This window comes from Rhinolophus hipposideros (assembly GCF_964194185.1).
Source record: "Rhinolophus hipposideros genome assembly, chromosome: 15".
Lineage (NCBI taxonomy): Eukaryota > Metazoa > Chordata > Mammalia > Chiroptera > Rhinolophidae > Rhinolophus > Rhinolophus hipposideros.
In genome coordinates, this window is record NC_138061.1 from 2,972,904 (window position 1) to 2,979,171 (window position 6,268).

At 48.5% G+C, this 6,268-nt stretch overlaps 1 long non-coding RNA gene across 1 annotated transcript; it reads right to left on the reverse strand.

Moving 5' to 3' along the window:
- Positions 1 to 1,896: 1,896 nt before the first annotated feature.
- On the reverse strand, positions 1,897 to 5,868 carry LOC308508434. The gene is made up of 4 exons (XR_013995027.1): positions 5,739 to 5,868; positions 4,440 to 4,491; positions 3,278 to 3,451; positions 1,897 to 2,075 (listed from the first exon to the last, which is right to left on the reverse strand). It is a non-coding gene; the product is annotated as an uncharacterized lncRNA (long non-coding RNA).
- Positions 5,869 to 6,268: the final 400 nt, after the last annotated feature.

The following is a 6,268-nucleotide window of genomic DNA, read 5'->3' on the forward strand; positions in this document are numbered from 1 at the left end:
TGGTCTCAGAATCACCAGGGTGGAGCCAACAGTTAGCCAGTTTGATGGGGACTCAGGTATGCCGTCCGCGAGCGTGCGTCTGCGTCTGTGCGTGAGTCTGGGTGCGTCGTGCGTCTGCACGCAGGGAGGGGCGGGCTCAACAGAAAGGATGGCTTCCACCAGCTCCTCCATCCGGGAGAAAGCTGCCCCTCCAGCCATCACCCTGAGCCCAGACAACTCAGTTCCTCCCCGTATGTTCCCGTCGCCTTCCGAGCGGCTCCCCCAGCGCTGGAGCGCAGAGCACTGAGTCGTCAGCAGGTGAGTCCGTGCGCCGGCCATTTCGGAGGAGCGCCTGCCCGTGCAGCTGCCCTCGTCTCACTCAGCCAAAAACACCCTGGTGTTCACAGCCAGAAGCGATGGGGCTTCTCTCCCCGGCACTGGGAGCCTGGGCTGGGGAGGGGCTGGGACCCCCCACTCCTCCTGGTGGGGGGGGACCTCCAAAGCTGAGGCAACCCTCCTGGTTTTTAATGGTGACATTTTTAATGGGCGGGTGTGGGACCAGCCCGTTCTGTGTCTCTGCCCCTCCTGCCAGTGTCGAGGTGGCTTCTGTGTATGTCCGTAGTTGTCGGGCTTCAGTTCAGCTAGATTTCAGGTGATTCTCAGAGATGGTTGTTCTGTGGTTTAGGTGTAACTGATGTGGTCCTGAGAGGTGAGCACAGCGTTTACCTACTCTGCCATTTTACCTGAAAATCCTGATTTTTCATCTTCTTAAAGGGTCTTTTGTAGAGTGAACATTTTACATTTTGAAGTCTAATTTATCAAAATTTTCATTTGTGAACCATAATTTACCAAAATGTCTAAGATTACTTCTGTCCTGTTCCTTTGGCCTAAAAGAACAAGCTCTTCTGGTCCCATTTGTGCACGTCATCAGTTTGGGGTCTCAGGTTGCATTCAGGTTGGACAGGAGGCAGAGCAGAACCGGGGCTCACGCTGGGTTGCTTCTCAGGACCCCAGGTCCCCAGCCAGTTGTGTGTCTTCCTTTTTCCACCACTCAGAGTCATGTATTTATTTTATATATAATGTCTGTCATTTTTAGTAGTATTTAGGGAGGGGTGATGGGACCCAGGACAAGTTTGTCTGGAATCAGAAATCAGTTTCTGGCATTTTGACTCTGTTATTCTGTCCCTGTATTTTTTTATTCTGGAAATACTCTGATAACATTGTGTGAATGCAAATATGTGAAACAGGATCATATCGACACTGAGTTTTTGTGGAGAAAGTTTTTCTGGCATGAATATGGTTAAATCAATGTAAAAGAAAAATAGAAACACTTGAAAAATTTAGCTGCTGTATAGAAAGATGGTCAAGAAAGTATTTTCCCAAAATTATTTTCATCAAGATCAATTCTCACCCAAGTACATTTTGCGGTCAAGCTTTGATTCTCAGATCAGTATTTTGTCCACATCATTTTTTTCATTAATGTTAGCTTTTATGAGTGCATGTTTTCTAATGCAGTCATCGCACTTTTTCAATTCCAATATTTTCTAGATCATCTGTACAGATTTGGATCTGCCAAGAAATTCTGATTTTTCTGACAGTTTTACTGTATACATTTTAGCCACTGTCACTTTTATTTTGAGATGATTTGTTTTTGCCATAAGAATCATTGTGAATTGAATGAAGTATTGGTCTCTGATGTTTATTTCTTAGCTAATCCTCAAGAAAATAATTTCCCCCAAATAATCCAGGATGGCTTTATTGTGCAGGCTGGACAGGCTTTCTTTCACTATTGAATAAAAACAAACCAAACCTGTAACCTCAGCAATCGCCAGAAGCCTAGTGCCCATACCCTGAGGACCTGGGGAGGGTTCACCCAGGTCTGAGTGTGAGGGGAACAGAAGACTCAGAGGGGGCCAGCATCCAGGAAGCGCAGGAAGGAGGAGAGGTAGGGAAAGGACTGGTCTCTAGATTGAGGGTAAGGGGCTGGAAGTGGGGGGGGCAGGAGTCAGGGGAGAAGGGAAGCATTCCTCTGAACAGGTGAGTCTTGGGTGCTCACAGGGCTGAGAATTCAAGAATGACCTAAAGGAAAGACAATTCTGAAAGGAAACAAAAAGAGAAATGTAAAATTGTGCATCTGATTCCAGTGCTCCTGGGCTTGTCACACATCTGTACCCTTCTCTAGTGAGTCCCCTGCTTGGAAGGGTGTGTGACGAGGTGGGAGAAGCAATGGTTGTGTCCTGGAGTTGACAGAGGCTTCCTTACTGTTTATTCTGGTGTGGGACAGCTGGACAGGGAGGTGGCTGGAGAGGTGAAAGGCTGTGGTAGCAACCAGGACCCACCGATTCTCATCCCTGCTGTGAAATCGCATGGCTGTGTGTATCGTTACGTTTCCTTAACCTCTGTTTCCTTATCTGAGAAATGGGAATAATAACACTTGCCTGACTTCCCAGAGTTATGAGAATCAAATGAGAAAATACAGGCAGCTGTAAAAACAGAAAAGTATAGTATTTGCCTTTACCAATTCCTTCAGGAAATGGGGCAGGGTTGAGGGGCAGGCCAGACCCTCTTCCCTGCAGGCTTTACAATCCAATTCTAAGACTACGATGTGTCTAAAACATTATGAATTTAGGAAATGCCTTTTCAAGCTGGTGAAGAACACAAGGAGGCCCCAGAGATGGTAAAAGCTGGGGCCACGGCAGGAGAAAGTACAGCAACTTCAGCAGAAAACGAACCACTGAGCACTTCCTGTGGAGAGCCTGACCCGAGAGGCCATGGCAGGGTGGATGATAAATGCCTCTGGGCTCCCACAGCTGGCAGAGTCGACTTGGCCAGAACCAATGAAAGCCCACTTACCCTAGCGAATGGAGCCCTGGTGATGGTGAGTCCTTCCTGGGAGGGCCCTCTGCCAGGCCTCCCACCTTGCTGATGTGAGTAAAGGCACCCAGAAACTTGCCCATGGAACAAATGTGGACAACTCAGGGAATGGCGGGTTTGCAAGATGAGCCCATTCTTCTGCCACTAATGGAGTCAGAGCCCTAGCAGCACTGGGACAAGACAAGATGCCATACCCACAATCAGGACAAAAGGAGCCAAAGCTGTCCCCAAGCCCTCGGATCAGTGACACGCAGTGCGGGCAGTGTGTGACCAAATGGACAGGTGCCACCACTGCTTTGTAAAGCTGAGCTCCTAAAAAGTGCCACTGGAGAGCCCTTGTAGGGAGAGGAGGGCACGTGCTCAGGCCCTGCTTCCCTTGGCAGCATCCTTGCTGGCCCCACATTTAGGGAAGCTGCGCCCTTACCTTTTCTTCCGAGCACCCCACTTCAATGAAGAATGTTGACTTGCTGCCACTGGCCACAGAAGCGTTCTCAGCCAAGTGTGATAACAGGAAGATCAACTTCAATGCTGATGACGTATGAATACGAGTGCAGATCCCACGTATGGCCTCATCCTGCTCTGAACCTTCATGAGAGACCTGCCAAGGAGTGGAAGTTCTTTCTTAGGACGCGGCTCGGGGTGTCCCTGCGTGTGTCCCTGTTCCAGCCCAGAAGCGCCCCCCAGGTGGTGGGAAATGGTGCCATCGAGCTACAAGTCTGTGGACGCCTGCCTTCCTCCTGAGCTCTGCACACTGCCTGCCACGAGGGCTTGTGCCCAGGTGCCACCTCACCTGCCACCGTTGGCTGCACGGGAGACAAATGGGGGTGAAGATAGCAGGCCTGGGAATAGAGTTCACTAAGCATTCGATTGTCTTTGCCCCAAATGATATTCCTGAGAATTTGCTTAAAATCATTGCATACTGGATTTCAACAAAACAAAGAAACCAAAACCTCAAACTCATCTCACCTGATACGCCTGGCAGAGGTCAGTATTTTAATTCAGCGTTGTGAATTAAAATAAGGGAGGGATGTAAATTCTAAATTCGTTTGTAGCAAGATGTATTTATTAATCAGATTTTAAATGTTGATACTTTGTTTTTAGTTACAAAGAAACTAGTTAGAACTGCAACAATCAGAAACCAAAGCCCAGTTTTTTCTCTGCGTCCCCAAAACTGTCTCTGATTAGTTCATTCACATAGTCTTTTCTTTAGATTCCATATATAAGTGAGATCATATGGTACTTGTCTTTCTCTTTCTGACTTATTTCACTTAACATAATGTTCTCTTACCTGAAACTAATAAATAAATAAATAAATTTAAAAAAAAATAAAATAAATTAAAAAAAAAAAAAAAAGAAACCAAAGCCCAACAGCCTAAGGCATCTTAGACTGTGGCAAGACCATAGTCTATGTTACTGTAAATTCAGGGAAAACCTGCTCCCATCAGTACTGGGCAGTGTGTACTCTGGGGCCTTTTTCCTTTCCTTGAAACCCTGCAGCCCTCCCGCTCCTTTTCCTCCCCCACCCTTCCACACACATGTTGGAATTTTGTAGTTAAACTTCTAAAGACTATTCCAGGAGAACTCACTTTTCACGTACAAACCATCTTCCTCTCGGCTCTTGTGAAATTTCAGCTGCACCTGATGGAAAGAAAGGATTCTATGGCCACCCACACCGCCTTGGAACCAAGGAGGGAGGGCCCAGCCCTGAGGGGTGTATTGTCTCTAAGTCAGCACCCACAGGCCTGGCTCCCCTTCTCCTGGAGAGGATTTGCGGGTGGGTGTCGGAGCCCCAGCCCCTCCTCTGAGAGGGCTGTCCCTTTCCTCATCCTTTTCCATCTTTCTTCCTACCCAGTAGACTATCATTCACCTTGTTTCCCTTCTCTGCCTAGAAGACAGATTCAAGACTTTCTCTTTAAATTTGACCCAGCAAAATTATATCTTAAAAATTTAACACTCCTTCACGCCTCTTAAAGATAGCAATCCATTGTTTATAACATACTCCCCGTAAGCCAGGAAGGGCCAAGGTTCAAGTTCACATCCTAGGCTTCTCCTAGCAATAAAATGGGGTGCCTGAGGACTGGGTAGGTGGGTTTTCCTCTCTAATTCCAGAGGCTGACACTGGGCAGAAGCAGCCTGGGGAGGGATACCTCAGCACATGCCCAGTCTTTGCAGCTCACTGCTGTTCACCTTCTCTACACCTGTCCCCTCCCTTCCAGGGGTGGAATAGCCACGCCCCCTGGCCTCCCGCCCCACCCCTGCCCCCTTGCTACTCACAAAGACTGAACTGTACTCATCTCTGCCGGCTGTCGCTTTTTTTTTCCATAGTGTCTTTTAGAAATGATCTGAAGACAAATGGAAATTTTCCTGATAATGATTTCTGATGAACTAATGACAGTACAACAACCAGCCTCCCCCAAGGTCAGAAGAATGGCCTAGCACTGTCCCACGTGCCAGGATCTTTCTACAGACAGCACATCCTCCAGCCTCACCCCGCTGGAGATGGTAGCTTGGCCCGCTGCAGGAGACCCCAAACCACCCCGCCGTTAACCAGAACTTCCGCCCTTCCATTTCACAGCTGCGTCATAATGCTTCCACCAGAAAGAGACCTTGGGTAACAACCAACCCAAAGCCTTCATTTATAAAGAGATGTAATCTCGGAAGCCCAGAAAGTGGGCTGGCTCCTCCAAGGTGGCGCAGCTGGTTCGGGGCAGAGGAAGGAGGTAGTGAGAGGTCAGGCCGGCTCTGTGAGCGCTGCACAGACACAAGCTCAGAGTGTCCTGTGGGCGCTGAGCAGGGCACACTCTGGCTGACGCATGACAAGGACAGGCAAGCAGACACACGGGACCCACACCGCATCACCGGTCAGGCAGCTGGATGAGGGCTACCTTCCCATCCTGCCTGCTTCCTTTGTCCTCGCTGTCACCTTCTGGGGACTGCCCGCACCTCTCCATCCCCTCCTGCCTCCTGCCTGGCTTTTAGGACTCTCAGTATTTGGTTTGGAACATCTTCGGTTCGCCGACTGGGAATAAATATGAGAATTCCAAGGCAGTGGTTTCCATGGCAACAACAACCTCATGGAAGGTTTCAGAACTTTTACCTCCTACTCATAGTACTGCAGAAATTCAGAAAGCATACGGCATAAAGACGAGTGCTAATTATCTGACCCGAGTTGGCTGTGGTGGGCAGAAGAAAGACAAGTGCAGTGCAGTCTGGCAGACATTCCTCACTGGCTCACAGCCAAATTACTTTCTGGAAGTGAGTCATTGTCATGTTATTATAATTTTCTGTTAGAGGCGGCACCAGGTATCAAACAGAGGGTCATTTGTCTCGCATTGGGAAAGGCCCCACACCATACATTTGAGGGTTAGAGTTGTTTTGGGGGCTGCCTTCTGGTCAACCCGGCAGCAATGAGATC